We start from the raw sequence: 14,005 nt of genomic DNA on the forward strand, positions 1-14,005 counted from the left end.
CAAATTTTCACAGGACTAGTTTTGATGGTTTTACCTAACCATCAGTTTCAGCTGCCAAAGCGCAATTGAAGGAGATAAGATGTAGTGATTAGATAAGATAAGAATAGCTGAATAGGAGTTAAGCTACTGGCGTCATCTGTTGATGAAACGACAACTAAAACATAATTTCCTTAAAGACTGAAGGCAAAGATGGATTGGAATTAGGGTCATTAAGTAGAACACAATTTTTTTTTTTTTTGAATGTGAAACGTCTCTAGAAAATCTAATTCACCAATTGAAGATTTTTTTTTAACAATTTTGGCTGCAGAAAAACTGAAAGTGCGATTTTCGGGCCAACAGTGCTGCCTAATGCTGTTATCACATCTATAGACGCGCGCGCTTTCCCGGGACAATTCTGAGAAACGAGATTCTAGTAGCACGGCTTTAAGCGGCAGGCTTCCGAGAAATGTTTCGTCTAGCTAGGAGGAACGTGTCCCGGCTTCGAGCAACATTTTAAAACTTTTCCCAAAATGTTCCGGCTGGAGACGTGTTCCTCGAACGTTCAACCAATCAGACGAAAGGTCAGCTTCTGAAGGATCACGGGTAACTTTCAATATGGCGATGGCTCTCACTGTGAAGTGATAGACGGTGGAAATAGAGGCCGATTTAATTATTACTGTTTTGTTGCAATACAACTGCCTGAGTCATTTTTTAAATGTGTATATATTCATTAAATATATAATCGTGGAAATTTCAGAGTTGACATTATTTTACGACGTTCTTGCATTTCGGATTTATTTACAAATTGTTCGTAGCCAAAAGTTCGCCAAATTTGTCGTATTTCGTGCTGATCGTGTATTATAACACTGTTATATAATAGAATTTTATTTCTTAAATTTAAGTTGAATAATTTTTTAAAATCCGTTTGTATATGCGCGGCTTTTCTCCTAATTACTTATCTTTTAAATTGTTAACTGCATAATCAGTGACACATTTTAAACAGCATAAAAGATGCATAAAAAAGAAAAGCATAGCTTATGTAATAATGAGAATACTCATTAAATTTGTCTATTATTTTCATGTTATTAATGAAATACTTTTTGAATTATAAATACATTAGAAACTATACTTTTATTGGAAATGCTACATATTGAAACATTGAAAATTTATGGATTTATTATTATGCATGATGAGAAATATTTGTATATACATTCATTAATATAAATCTTATTCATTACATTAATACTAATAAATATATATTAACAACTTCTAAAACATCGCACCTCTCTATCTGTATGTAAATATATGACTTATTAGATGTGTATATATATATATGTATGTATGAATACAAAAATGAACATTGCCAAGAAGTTTATTTGAAGTTACTTTTAATTCAGATAACGATTATGTAATTTGCAGCAACTATAGTTATCAGTTCTTTGCAAATTATTATGGGTATGTAATAATCAGTTGAAAAATAATTGATGAGTATTTGAGTACTAAAGAGTGTACACATTTTGTTATTGGGTTAATTCATAATTATATCATACGTATGATCTACGTAATAAAAACATGACTAATAAATAATAAGAAATGTAACAGCTGTGCATTTATAACATTTGATTACTTAAAACAGCGCTCAACTGATTATCACCTTCATGTCTGTTTACATAATGAATTGCACTTTCCAATTAAGTGCACGGGCCTACTAGTGGCCGAAGCGTCGTTGAACACTGGTAGTTCTGTCTCAGGTTAGAATGCCGCGAATGGGCTGGCTACATGACGTTTCCTTGGTTTGCCCCATTTGTAACTGGTATACGAGCCAGTTTTAAAAAATCTTCTACAAAGGGATCCCTCCTGTTGTTATCCCTCGAGGCTTCCTGTAATCACATAAAACCAACTGAGCCCACCAGCGGCCGAGCGGTAAAGTCGCTGAACACTGGTAGTTCGGTCCGAGGTTCAAATCCCGCGAACGGGCTGGCTGCATGGACGCTTTCGTGGTTTTCCCCATGTGTAACGTGTAGACGAGCCAGTTTCCCTTAGAAAGTCCTCCCCGAAGGCATCCCTTCCCTTAGGCAGATAGCCCTAGTGGGCTTTGCTGTAATCTCAATAAATCAAACCATAAAACAAACTCATAATGTGAACACCTAATTTCTAGAGTTGGTATAATTAATGTGTTTTAGGTATATTACCGAGTGTTCTATGGGACAGTAAACAACTCTCGCACATTCTCATGTATTCTCATGTATTCATATGCTTTATTTGATCTTCATTTTGCTGAATAGTATCTGCTGGCTGTGAGGAGGTAAATATCAGCCATATAGATTTTTGTCATTTGAATGGACAGAACAGTAATTATGAGCCATAAAGTTAGTCAGAAAATGCTTTCACCAGGTCACAAATTTTCCAGTGAGCCATCAAATTTTCATTGAAATGCAGACAACAGAAAATACACATAAGCGATGTGTGATAAATAGACTTATCCACCACATGTTTTTAAACTATTATTAGAGTATATACAGAATTTGGCTATTACTGATGTAATTGATTGCTATAACCAGAAGTGTGTTTATCTGTTACATGAAGTGCCAGAGTGGAGATCAAAGTGATTAACTTGATAACAATCACCTTTCTATTATCTTCCATTACTAACAATAAAGTTTAAAACGAAAAGCGTGTGAGCGATTCAAAACAACACGAAGAAGCGAATGTCACTTGAAAGGAAACGTCACTTTCGCCAATCTGAGCGATAACTGATTCTTGTTTGGCTTTCAGCCTGTTTGCCAAGTGAAGATGGTAACCCTATTTCGCCAAAGGCCGTTTCTCAGAACTGTTGCTACAAACGTTTTGTCCCGGCAACAAACAGCTAATGTGATAACGGCTTAACAGAGGACTTCTGTGTTTCCTTTTTTCTAACATATGCCTCATGTTCCTTATCTCGAAATTTTAAGGCTACTAATAAAAATACCTAATATCTCTATAGTGGTGCCCGAACTAAAAAAAGGTGGTGGATGCTGATTCTCCACCACCAGGATTTGGCAATTGGGTCCCCTAATCCCCAGTCGTACTTTAAAAGGGGGAGTATATAAGGTATTTCTCCTGCCTTCTTAGAGAGCTTCGTGGTGTAGTGGTCTGCACGCTCAGAATGTAATTGAGAGGTCGGCGGCTTGATTCCCGGCTAGGGCGTTGCTAATTTTTCATCTTGTCTGCTTCCCAAAAAAAAAAAAAAAATACCTAATGTCTTTACAAGTATATTCATCCAAAGCTTTCTTAGTTTTGACTTAAATCGGATCGGTTATTCCTAAGACCCCAGTTCATACATCTTTTGTACCTCTATATTCGTTAACTGATGGAAAGAAAGGAATGAAAACAGAATTCTTATAGTCTCCTAAAACAAGAGTGTGCCTTTTGGTGTGTTGAAATGAGAATTTTTTAACTGCTTGAATAATAATCTTGGGTTGAAAAGCTTCTGTCAATAACTACTGCTTTAAATAATTTAGTTTTTGATCAAAAGACAACTTAATAGAATAAAGACAAGAGAAAATTTAGTGTTATTTTATCTTAATGTAATTAATCTAAAAAGCATTGCATTAAATGTGTTCAAGATTTTTAATGATTTAATTTTTGTTAATGATGAAAAAATAACCGATAATTTTTCTCAAATTTTACTCCATTACTTAATTTATATTCTTTAGAAATAGTAGCCATGTTGAAAATTTTTATTCAACAGATGAAGATCTAACAGAACTTTTTAGTACCTTAAGTTTGCTGAAGTTTTTGTCATCACTAAACAAAGGATCTTTTATTACTTAAAAAAATATTCTTAACGTCAGCTTTGATTATGATTATGATTATGATTGAACTAAACTGCATCCACACATTATCTTTAAAAGATCTAAATTTATACAGTTTGTAAGTCCAGAAATGCCATGAAATAATTCCCAGTTATGTATGTTTAATTGTTTAATTCATATAACGACATTCAAAGCATATAAGAGTATAAGAGCTGTTTGTCCAAGAAATCTGGATTGCCTTTGCAGAGGACTGTCTAAGCGGAACTAGTTCACGTTTACATTATTCAGGCAAGAAATTGTAGACACATTCAAAAACGCAGCCGAACCGTTCAGCATATATGAATGCCGATTAATCATTGTTTTAAAACACCAACTTTCTTATACTGCTACAGCTTTTTATTGGAAAGCCTTTTTTTTCCCCCTCATGTTAAATTCGATGTAAATGTTACACATAATTTTTTTTAAATTTATATGCTTTAAGCTATTATTATTTCACGCCCTTGCAATAATTTATCGTTTGTTATCTTGTATAAAAGATAACAAACGATAAATTAAAATCTGACGTATTAATATAAATGTTAAGTAATAAATATAAATGTTATATAAATGTTAAGACGAAAATTATATATAAAATACGAGATATTTATCTTTCTGTCTCATTTTAAATTTTAAATAATTTTATAATGCTAATAAAAAATAAGTTTTCGATTTGCTTTGCTTGATTGATTAAGGCAAACGTGAACAAGGGTCCTCGTGGAGGACTTTCTGATGGAAAATGGCTTTTATTCACGTTACAGAGCAAAAAAAAAAAAAAAAAAAAAAGTATTCATCCATTTATCAGTTTGCTATGTTTTGAGCGGGGTCAAACTACCAGTGTTCAATGGGCTTATCCACTTGGCTAGTTTATTTATTACAAAACTTTGGCAATGTTTTGTAACTTAAATTTTACATTTACATTATAAGGTATTTCTCTCGTCTATTTAGCATGCCTTCGTGGTATAGAGGTCAGCACGCTCGGCGCGTATCCGAGAGGTCCCTGATTCGAGTCCCGGTGAGGGCATTGCTCATTTTTCACTCTCCCGCATCGAAAATACCTAATGCCTCTACAGTGGCGGCCGAACTAAAAAAAGGTGGTGAATGATGATTCTCCACCACCAGGATTTGGCGAGTGGGTCCTCTAAGCCCCATTCGCCTTTTAAAAGGGGGAGTATATAAGGCAGTTCTCCCGCCTTCTTAGCATGCCTTCGTGGTGTTAGTGGTCAGCACGCTCGGCGCGTATTCGAGAGGTCCGTATTTCGAGTCCCGGCGAGAGCATTCCTCATTTTCCAAGTCTCAGGCATCAAAAATACCTAATGTCGCTACAACATTAAAGTTTACATTTATTTAATACATTTTTCTATAGTTGCTTTAATAAAACAATGGGTATTTACGGTAATTATTATTATTAAAAGGTATTTTTTATATTACTGATATGCGTTTTTGCACTCTTATCAGTTAAGCACTCTTATGAGTCACATCAGAATAAGCTGAAACTTTTTGCCCCAATCCTTCCACAGCAAAACTCTAAAGATCTCCTTGCTTAGATCTTTGATACTAAAAATCCATTTTATTATTTCTCTCGAAACAAAGAAAAAAAAAAAAAAAAAACTGGAAGAGTCTTGTCTTACTTTGTCTCTTTACATTCTAGCCTTAGCAAAAATCGAAATTAAGGCGCCGATTCTTCTAATGCGGGTAACAGCAATTATGGCTATTCTGGGGATAACCGTGAATGAAAACAACTGCGCAGTTCAAAGAGAAATTAAATGTGACTACATAAGAGCAAAACTTCAAATTTTTTACAACGTCCAATAGCAAATTGTACAATGAAAAATGGCGCAAAGCAAAATTTGTATGAAAAATCGAAAAAGAATCTAATAGTAAATTTCATTTAATTTTTAAACATTCGTGTTTAATCTCGCAATGCCGATCCAACGACATTCTGTATGTGCTGAAGCTTTTGAACCTCTGGAAAGCACTTTATAGCGAAGTAAAAGCATAGGCGCTATAGTTCAGATTAAGCAGAGAAAGAACAGAATTGCTGATGTGGACTATAATGGCGTTTCCTGGTCTAGTTTAGTCTATGAAACTCATTACAATAAACGTAAAATATGCAGTCACAAATTTTAATATTAAACAAATAGCGCATATAGTACTATTAAACCACAGCATTTTTAGAACAAATTAACATCATTAATTCTTCTGTAATTTTTCTTCTAGACTATTGATAATACCAAATTCTCTTTAACCTCAATTCAGAAATTAATGGTTACTATACGATAAAAAAACTTGTACTAAAACCTGATTGCAGTAAAATAATAATGTAATGTTCTGACAATTTGCTTAGTAATTTTCGTATGTATTTTATCACATTCGTAAAACTTTACTACTCATTATATTGCTATTATGTAGTGTCATACGTAAAAGGAATGTCATCTTGTCCGAGAAGATAACACGTCCGAGAATAGAAAAGATATTTAATGAAAATTACAAGAATATAGCAACGAGAATGGAAGCTACTTCGAGAATATACAACGACATCAAAAAATGATCAAGAATATGCAATGTTTAAAAATATAATTTATGTTTAAGAATGTTAATATTTAAGAATATAATTCTTGTAAATAGTATTAACAAGCTTTTATTACTCGAAAGCTGACACAGCGTAAAGCATGAAAGACATATCAGGTTTATATCAGATAAAGGTTTTTTATTTGAAATACGACGTCTTAAAACAGAGCTTCTTGATATTTTCAAAGTTGAAAATTACCAACCATAATTATTTTTTAAACTTTTAGTTTTTAATTTTGCATCCCTTCTAGTTGTTCTCCCAAAGCACATGCCTCATCCTTGTCCCCACTTTGCCTTAAAGTACCAGTATTGCAACGTTTCTGAAGCATTAATTACTCTGGCCAACGAAATTAAAAATAGTGATGTGGTATAAGGTATTTCTCCCACCTTCTTAGCACGCCTTCGTGGTGTAGTAGTCAGCACACTCGGCGCGTATTCGAGAGGTCCGTGGTTCGAGTCCCGGCGAGGGCATTGCATCTCAGCATCAAAAATCCTAATGTATCTATAGTGGCGCCCGGACTCAAAAAGGTGGTGGGTGATGTTTCTCCACCACCAGGATTTGGCGTTTGGGTCCCCTAATCCCCAGTTGTCCTTTAAAAGGGGGGAGTATATGAGGTATTTTTCTCGCCTTTTTAGCATGCCTTCCTGGTGTAATGGTCAGCACACTCGGCGCATATTCGAGAGGTCCGAGGTTCGAGTCTCAGCGAGGGTACTGCACATTTTTCACGTCTCTCGGGTCGAAATAACGTAATGCCTCTACATGGTAACTTCCTACAAGACAGTCGCATTTGAAGAACAGCTAGAAAAAATTTCATTTTTATTGTGTCTTTAATAAAACCTTGGTACGATATTCTATCCCAAACAAATGTTATAAATAAAACTATAATATATGTGTAAATAATATCATAATCGGCAAATGCTAATTTAGTTAAATTTATCCATATGCTAAAAAAGTGTTATTTTTTATTTGGAAAATTTAAAAAAATAGGCTTCGAATAGGCTCTGTTATACATAGCAGCACACAGATCGACAGATTGGTGTATAAAGCCAGTATTTTTAAGCCTGAAAAAAAAAATGTAAGATGCATGAAACATCAGTTTGATGAAGAAGCTGTTGACGAATCGATAATGAACTGAGAAAGAAAAATTGCGTGAAGTGTAGTTTTTTAATTCCGTCTGGGTAGTCTTTGAATGAAAGCTTTCAACAGTTAATCGTTATCTATACTACATGGATTTTTTTACAAAGCTTTAAAAATGCACTCAAAGAAGAGAAGCTTGCTAAATATTGCGTTTATTTATAGCATAAGTTAACAGTTGGTTCCAAATCAGATATTCAGGAAAACATATTGAGACGAACTTTCGAATTTGTAAAACTTCTTTCGCAAAGAAGGTAATGTAAAATTTCTCTAAGTATTAAATTTGATAAAAAGAACAAAATATTATATCACTGAATAGATACCATTGTGCATATTACTATCTATACCAGTAACTGGCAGCAAATAGAGAGCATAATTTCTCGAAATTAAATGAATAAAAACTGATTTATGATCTATCACGTTGCAAGCAAGATTCAGCAGACAAGCGGCATTATGAATAGAAAAGTTTTTTCTTTTTTTAACTTTTATTTTTAATAAGAGATTTTTGTTGACGATACGAAATCTCTAATGTTATTATACTAGTTCCGTGCTGCGTGATGAGTTTTAATTAATAATTACATGCAGGCAAGTGCAATAATTCGTTAGATTTCAATCATAGGCTACAGACATCGACATCATTACTGCAATAACGCTGCCTGTCTATCACGAGAACGATTCTAGCCAGCATACAGGCGGTTGCTATAGTAACAGACCTTATACATTTCAGGTAGAGCTGAGTCAGGTGAAACTTCTGTTGCTATTCTGTTTTCGGCGAATGTTGGCAGTGGGAAAGACAAAATAATGTTTATAACGAATATTTTACTTAAAGCAAAGCTAAAAAAATGTATACCATCATTTCATCAATAGCTGCGTCAAGATGGTACATTTTAATGCATTTCTTCAATACACCCATAATCCATATGGCAGAGTGAACCTAGGTGAACGGGCTACCCTCAAGGTTGGTTTTTGTGGTTTCGTGTAATATAAATGTAAATGATTTTCCCATAGAACTGCTCCACGAAGGCATCCCTCACATCTGGCAGATAACTGTTGTGTGCTTTTTCATATTCAGATAAACAAACTAATCAATACACTGCTACGAAAAATAGTCAAAGCTCGTTTCTGCAGCAACAGACAGCTGTTGACTTTTTATCGGGATGTACTGTTGTAATATACAGAGAGAGACGCCTTCATAAGGGTGTCCATATCATCTTAAATTTACCATCTTGACGCAGCTATTGATGAAATGATGGTATACATTTATCCATACCCTTATGCAGGTCAGCCGTTGTCCGAAAACACATAAACCTTCATAAAAAATTCACTGAGTAAACGGCTATCTCGCTAATTTGGCAAGATATCGCCAAGATGGTAACGGTTTTGGCAACTAGTTTTGTCGCCAAATTTGGCAAGTAATAGTCAAAAGCTGCTAAACTTGGTGATCATTTGGCGACATTTGGGTCCGGTCTCTGTATGATTGTAATTATTTCTAAATTATATATGTCTAAATTCTTTTATAAGATATTTCTCCCACTTTCCTAGCGTGCCTTCAAGGTGTAGTGGTTCTGCACGCTAGGCCGGTACCCAGAGGTCCGTGGTTCGATTTCCAGCGAAGAAGATTGCTAATTTTTCATCTCGTCTGCCTCCAAATAATCCTAATGACTCTACACTTTAAAATGCATAATGATATTTTATATTATATAATTTGGTTATGGTTTAAAATTAATATATAAAAGTCTGTAAACATAATTTTCAACGTACGTAACAATTCTCTAAATACTGTTTTATGAGCTTTATTTTAAACATTTGTATTTGATGCCATCTATGTAAACACCACAAGACCTGAATAATCTGCTTCTGTATGTCATGTGTATATTTGTATAACCGTTGTAACTTCGTAAAGTTTTATTTCAAATAAATGCCGCTGATAGCGGATGGTAGATAGTTTCCATCAATAGAGCACAAAAGCTGAAAGTCGAAATGATGATGTAGCTGCTCTATTGATGGTCTCCTGTCTCCTGTATAACTGTAATGGGTATCGCAAATGAATAACTTTAATTCATCCTCTATGCAACTGTAACCGTATCTGGCTCTCATATGACTTCCAATAATTTCGAGAAATACTAGAAATTTCTCTGCGGCCAAGGAAAAGTTATATAAGAGCGGAGAGAACATCACTTTTCCAGATGTTAGTTGTTAGCTTAGCGTGGTTCAGAGTACTAAGATCGCAAATTCCTGTTTTAATTATGACGTAAATAAAAGTGTACGTGTCTTAATAATAAAATAATAAGTTTTCATACTTTTAAATTCGGCAACCTCAGAAAAAAAAAATTAGTGGTTTTTAAGTTATGTTTTGGACTGTGTTCTAAAAGTTTAGGAAATATTTACCGTATATACCCGCGTATAAGTCGAGATATTTTGGACAAAAAAAAGACTTCAAAGTGTGTGGGGGGGGGGGGTCGACTTATACGCGGGGCCATCAAAAATTAAAAGAATCAAAATTTCTTTATATAATGCAGTTGTTTTCTTCCCGCACTCAAATTGGACGACTTATCAAATAAGTCACTTACTTGATGTAATTTCATGACTTAAATTATGTGACGAACTAATCACAGAGTTTCATACTTTAACTAGAGTAAGTTTAAAATCATTTAAAAATGTTGTATTAGCAACGAACTAGACGGCACGGAAGATGGTGCTGTTTTTGAAAGTGAAAATGACGACGAAGGCTCTAGTAGTTATTGTAACAATACAGAGTTCGAGACTGAAAATATGTATGATGACGAGCCAATGACGACAGAAGAGTTCTATGAAATGTTTGGCAAATCTGACCATGCATCGGACGTTGAAGGATTTTGATTTTGTTTATTTACCAAGGTATTTTTTATCGTATATTTACTTTTTTTCTCAGATGATTTTGAATAAATGTAGGACTTAAAAAAAATTTTTCGAAGTTTCTCGATCGATTTCGGAAGTGGGGGGTCGACTTATACGAGGGTTTCTTATTTTCTACAAATTTTTTATATCGAAGTGGAGGGGTCGACGCGGGTATATACGGTAATGTACGTAAGACTAAGAGTGTTTTTCTCTGAACATACACATTGTGAATAAATACGTTCTTTATATAATCTACGCTATTTTATTGACCCAGTTCTTAGAATAAATTAGTGGCAGCGTCCGCGACTGTGAAAGATTAATATTAAGTGTTGAAGAATATTTTACATTATATAAGCCTCAAAATAATTATAGATAAACAGAGCTTTTGATTGTAAAGATGACTGACTGTTCCAGTTGAAAAACCAAAAGCTGGCGACAGTCTAAACGTCTCAGAAAAGTGGAAAAGAGAAAGAAGTAATCTACGCCGTTCTTTTACAATGGCTTACAATCAATACATAGATCTGATGTCATAAAAAGAAATCGAAACTAAGTTCATTCTCTTTACAATAAGATTGCGGATAAATCTAAACGTTTGTTGAATACTGACGATCGCTTAAACGAATTAACTGAATTTACTGATGAAGCATTTAATATAACAGAGTCGTATAGAGATAATAAATTTATATTTATTCAAATGAGTTTAAGAATTATTCTAAAGATAAAGGTTGTGCATACTCAAGTCTATCAACGATTAGCCAAGATAATTTAACGCTTCCAAAGTCAGATTTAAAAGAATAGGATTTAGTACCAAGAAATTGGGTAGATTTTGGGGGCCAATTTTTAACGCATACATGAAGATAAACGTATGAAAGAACAGGTTAAATGTCAATACTTATTATCTTCGTTGAAGCCTAAATCGAATGCTAGACATATAACAGACAGCTATCCGCCTTCTAAAGATAATTATCTCAAAGGTGATGGAGCATTCAAAATCTCGTTTTACCAGGGATGATTTGTTAATTGAAATTTATATTCGAGATTTACCGAATTTGGTGACTACTTGTTAAAACATAAAACTGAGTGTTCTCTATGATGAATTACGAGCATATTTACGAACATTGGAAACCTTAAGTGTAACAACTGAAAATTATGCAGCCATATTATACTCACTAATGGAATCTTGTTTGCCAACTGATATTCCTAAAGCGTATTAAATAGAGAAGTAGACACCGATTCTTCACATTTGATCAAGTAAAACTGTTAGCAGTGCTTTTATTTTTATTCAATGAGGTAGAAAGAGAAGAGCATCGCACGTTGGCAGAATCTGGGTTTGTATTACATTCGAAAGCTAGAAAACCACATCAAGACACACATAAAGCCATCATGCCTTCCACATCGACTCTGCATCATCTTCAAGTTATAAACAACATTAAATAATTTGCCTATTTTGCAACAAAAATTATAGCCAGGTATGTGCAAAAACTGCACATATCTTATTACAAGAAAAGAAATCAGAAGTTATACGGAAAAGGTGTTTGTTGCCTGGTCTGTTTAAAAGCTGGTCCCATGGCCACACCATGCCGAAAATTTTGCAAAATGCATAAAATGTAACAGAAGGCATTACGCATTGCTGTGTCGACAATTAAGCAGCAAGGATTCAAAAAATGCTGGAGATACTAGCAGTTCTGTGATTTCTATGGAGTTATTTTCAAAATTATTTTATTTAAAAATCATCATAGTTGGAGTTTGACATAAAGGAAAACTGAGATACATAAAAGCTTTGTTAAACGACGGCCCTCGTCGATTTTACACAGAAAAAGAGCTTGCAAACGCAAGGACTTTTTGGCGGAGGGAAAACCGAAAATGCAGTTCATTGCAGATGTGATGTACAATTAGAAAATATTGTTCAATGTTATCAAGAGTTTGAAACCCACAACTGATTGAAGAGCTTGCCACAGAAGGTAAAATTTTATCTGACATTGCACCAGGTCAGCCACCTCTTAAGATGCTGCTTGGAGCTGATGCAATAGTAAAAGAACTCACTGGAGATTAGATATTTTGAAATCAGGAATTTATGCTGTAAAGACAAAATTTGGATGGCATATTCTGGGCAGACAACATATAAATAAATCGCTAGGAATATTATAGCCTTACGTATCGAATATTAGAGGTACAAAAGATGAATGATCTGGGGTCTTAGGAATAACCGATCCGATTTAAGTCAAAACTAAGAAAGCTTTGGATGAAGATACTTGTAAAGACATTAGGTATTTTTAGGGGAAGCAGGCAAGGTGAAAAATATGCAACGCCTTCGCCAGGAATATATAACCACGGACCTCTCAACTACGCGCTGAGCGTGCAGATCACTAAATCACGAAGGCTTGCTAAGAAGGCAGGAGAAATACCTTATAAACTTTGTGTTATTTTCAAGAAACGATAACCTTTAATACATATCAACGGTATGAAGTGACCATTACCCTGGATTATTGGACACCCACCTTTGCATAATAATATTGGCAAGACTACGTTTCTAATCGGTTAAAAAAGACAGTATGAGGTTTATCATAATACATTTTTGTAGTGGCAGCAGAGAAGGCATAATTGAAGAAGTAAGGGAGGTTAATACTGATAGATCCATATTTTATTTGTCGATATCTTCAAAGGCATATGGATGAGGCAATATCTTCAAAGGCATTTGATGCATCTTCAAAGGCATATGGATGTGTGATTTTTAATGATTGCTTGCATATTGTACCGGCGTCACTCAATCGATTCCACTCTTATTGCAAAGGTTAAGACTTGGAAAGCTAGGAGTGAGTGCTGATATCAAACAGACTTTCTAACCGTTTGGTATCAGACAAGAAGACAAGAGATGTGCTCTGATTTCTATGGTGGGAAGATATTAATTCTGCGACAGTGAAAGAGTATAGACTTTGCTGAGTACCTTTTGACCTCACTTCAAACCCTTTCTTACTAAGTGCCACCATTTTATTTCATTTAAATTCGGAAAAGTTTAAAAGAAAAGACTTGCTGTCCACTGTTGAAGTCTTAAAAGAAGGTTTCTACTTTGATAACTTACTTACGAGTGTTAGAGACAAAAATGAGCTTCAATTATTGTATGATCGAGGAAAAAAAAAACAATGAATATGGGAGGGGGGTTCTGTTTACGTTGTTGGTCACATACGGGAGAGAAGAAAGATACCAATCCAATTATATTCTGTTTGAAATTGAACACTCGGACAAATGAATTGCAGTGTGGATTTCCCAAGAAACGGCAGTGTTAAAGACGAATCCACAACCAAAAGAAAGATACTATCAGTAATCAGTGGCATCTATTAATGCTGCTTCTAAAAATTATTTTACAAAAAGCATGGAAGAGAAAGACAGATAGGGGAGAACCCCTTACAAAAGAATTACATCAGAAAGTTGATAAATGGTTGAAAGATATTCTTAAGCCCAGAATGTTCTCGAACACAAGCCAAAAGCTATATAAACCCTGCTGGTACGCGGAGAGTCAGTCAGTTAGTCCGTGCGGAGTCAGTGAGAGTCCATCGAGTTGATAGTCAGTCAGTAGTGTATCACGAGTTAGTGCATTGTCGAGTTTCATCTTAAA

Source organism: Stegodyphus dumicola, chromosome 7 (genome assembly GCF_044657685.1).
Source record: "Stegodyphus dumicola isolate Sdum_Otavi_A_Nest chromosome 7, ASM4465768v1".
Taxonomy (NCBI): Eukaryota; Metazoa; Arthropoda; class Arachnida; order Araneae; family Eresidae; genus Stegodyphus; species Stegodyphus dumicola.